The sequence below is a fragment of the Arachis hypogaea genome, chromosome 16 (genome assembly GCF_003086295.3).
Source record: "Arachis hypogaea cultivar Tifrunner chromosome 16, arahy.Tifrunner.gnm2.J5K5, whole genome shotgun sequence".
NCBI lineage: Eukaryota > Viridiplantae > Streptophyta > Magnoliopsida > Fabales > Fabaceae > Arachis > Arachis hypogaea.
Window position 1 is genome coordinate 74,175,854 of NC_092051.1, and position 3,288 is coordinate 74,179,141.

Sequence of the window (3,288 nt, forward strand, 5' to 3'; positions counted from 1 at the left end):
CTGCACCAATTTAGGCATGCAAAATGCCCTTGCACACAACTCTGGGCGTTCAGCGCCAGGTTGGTGCCCATTTTGGGCGTTCAACGCCCCTTTGCTGCCATTTCTGGCGTTGAACGCCAGAACCATGCTTGTTCTGGGCGTTCAGCGCCAGGATGCTCCCATTCTAGGAATTCAGCGCCAGAACTATGCTCTTTTCTGGCGTTTGAACACCAGGCAGATGCTCCTCCAGGGTGTGATTTTTCTTCTGCTGTTTTTGATTCCGTTTTTGATTTTTTTATTTATTTTGTGACTCCACATGATCATGAACCTAAGAAAACATGGAAAACAATAAAAATAAGAATTAGATAAACATTGGGTTGCCTCCTAACAAGCGCTTCTTTAATGTCAATAGCTTGACAGTGGGCTCTCATGGAGCCTCACAGATGTGCAGAGCTTTGTTGAGACTCTCCAACACCAAACTTAGAGTTTGGATATGGGAGTTCAACACCAAACTTAGAGTTTGGTTGTGGCCTCCCAACACCAAACTTAGAGTTTGACTGTGGGGGCTCTGGTTGACTCTGCTTGGAGAGAAGCTTTTCCTGCTTCCTCTCTATGGTTGCATAGGGAGATCCTTGAGTTTTGAATACAAGGGAGTTCTCATTCCATTGAAGGACTATTTCACCTCTATCAACATCAATCACAGCTCTTGCTGTGGCCAGGAAAGGTCTTCCTAGGATGATGGATTCATCCTCTTCCTTTCCAGTAGCCAGGACTATGAAATCAGTAGGTATGTAAAGGCCCTCAACCTTTACTAATACATCTTCTACTTGTCCATAAGCCTGTCTTCTTGAGCTGTCTGCCATCTCTAGTGAGATTTTAGCAGCTTGCACCCCATAGATTCCCAGTTTCTCTATTACAGAGAGGGGCATGAGGTTTATACCTGAACCAAGGTCACACAGAGCTTTAAAGATCATGGTGCCTATGGTACAAGGTAATATGAACTTTCCAGGATCCTGTCTCTTCTGAGGCAATGTCAGTTGATCCAGATCACTTAGTTCATTGATGAACAAGGGAGGTTCAACTTCCCAAGTATCAATGCCAAATAATTTGGCATTCAGCTTCATGATTGCACCAAGAAACTTGGCAGTTTGCTCTTCTGTAACATCCTCATTCTCTTCTGAAGAGGAATACTCATCAGAGCTCATGAAGGGTATAAAGAGGTTCAATGGAATCTCTATGGTCTCTAGATGAGCCTCAGAGTCCTTTGGTTCCTCAGAGGGAAGCTCCTTATTGATCACTGGACGTCCCAGGAGGTCTTCCTCCTTGGGATTCACGTCCTCTCCTCTCCTCACAGGTTCGGCCATGGCGCTTATGTCAATGGCCTTGCACTCTCCTTTTGGGTTCTCTTCTGTATTGCTTGGGAGAGTACTAGGAGGGATTTCAGTGATCCTTTTACTCAGCTGGCCCACTTGTGCTTCCAGATTTCTAATGGAAGACTTTGTTTCATTCATGAAACTTACAGTGGCCTTAGATAGATCAGAGACTAGATTTGCTAAATTAGAAGCATTTTGTTCAGAGTTCTCTGTCTGTTGCTGAGTTGATGATGGAAAAGGTTTGCTATTGCTAAACCTGTTTCTTCCACCATTATTAAAGCCTTGTTGGGGCTTTTGATCCTTCCATGAGAAATTTGGATGATTTCTCCATGTTGAGTTATAGGTGTTTCCATAGGGTTCACCTAAGTAGTTCACCTCTGCTATTGCAGGGTTCTCAGGATCATAGGCTTCTTCTTCAGAAGATGCCTCTTGAGTACTGTTGGATGCAGCTTGCATTACATGCAGACTCTGAGAAATCATATTGACTTGCTGAGTCAATATTTTGTTCTGAGCCAATATGGCATTCAGAGTATCAACTTCAAGAACTCCCTTCTTCATAGGCGTCCCATTACTCACAGGATTCCTTTCAGAAGTGTACATGAACTGGTTATTAGCAACCATGTCAATGAGTTCTTGAGCTTCTGCAGGCGTTTTCTTTAGGTGAATGGATCCACCTGCAGAAGTATCCAATGACATCTTAGATAACTCAGACATACCATTATAGAATATATCCAGGATGGTCCATTCTGAAAGCATGTCAGAGGGACACTTTTTGGTCAACTATTTGTATCTTTCCCAAGCTTCATAGAGGGATTCACCTTCTTTCTGCCTGAAGGTTTGAACATCAGCTCTAAGCTTGCTCAACTTTTGAGGAGGAAAGTACTTGGCTAAGAAAGCCGTGACCAGCTTATCCCAAGAGTTCAGGCTGTCTTTGGGTTGAGAATCCAACCATAATCTAGCTCTGTCTCTTACAGCAAAAGGGAAAAGCATGAGCCTATAGACTTCAGGATCTATTCCATTAGTCTTAACAGTATCACATATCTGCAAGAATTCAGTTAAGAACTGAAAAGGATCTTCAGATGGAAGTCCATGAAACTTGCAGTTCTGCTGCATCAGAGAAACTAATTGAGGTTTCAGCTCAAAGTTGTTTGCTCCAATGGCAGGAATGGAGATGCTTCTTCCATGTAAATTGGAATTAGGTGCAGTAAAGTCACCAAGCATCTTCCTTATATTATTATTATTTTCGGCTGCCATCTCCTCTTCCTGTTCAAAAATTTCTGAAAGGTTTTCTCTGGATTGTTGTATTTTAGCTTCTCTTAATTTTCTCTTCAGAGTCCTTTCAGGTTCTGGATCTGCTTCCACAAGAATGTTCTTATCCTTGCTCCTGCTCATATGACAAGGAAGAATGGACAGAAAAATGATAATAATAATAGAGATCCTTTATACCACAGTATAGGGATCCCTTTGTGAGTGGAAGAAAAGGGGGAGACAAAGAATGTAATATAATGGAAGAAACACAACTGTGAGGATGGAAGAGAGGTGAGATGAGATGTTAGGATATGAATGAATAAATAGAATAAGATGGGGGAGGGAAATTTTTCGAAAATTATTTTGAAAAAGAGTTAGTGATTTTCGAAAATAGTTTTTGAAAAATGTTTAGTGTTTTTTTTTTTTCGAAAATTTTTTTTTTTTGAAATCAAAAATAAAAATTAAAAATGATTAGTTAATTAAAAAGAAATTTTGAAAAAGAGGGAATATATTTTCGAAAATTAGAAAGAGAGAATTAGTTAGGTGGTTTTGAAAAAGTTAAGAAACAAACAAAAAGTTAGTTAGTTAGTTGAAACAAATTTTGAAAACCAATTTTGAAAAGATAAGAAGTTAGGAAGTTAGAAAAGATATTTTGAAAAGATATTTTTGAAAAAGATAAGATAAGAAG

The 3,288-nt window shown here is 40.0% G+C and overlaps 1 non-coding gene across 1 annotated transcript; it reads left to right on the forward strand.

Moving 5' to 3' along the window:
* The first annotated feature begins 2,102 nt into the window (after positions 1-2,102).
* Positions 2,103-2,210, forward strand: LOC112761925 (small nucleolar RNA R71). The gene has a single exon (XR_003182294.1). It is a non-coding gene; the product is annotated as a small nucleolar RNA R71 (small nucleolar RNA).
* Positions 2,211-3,288: the final 1,078 nt, after the last annotated feature.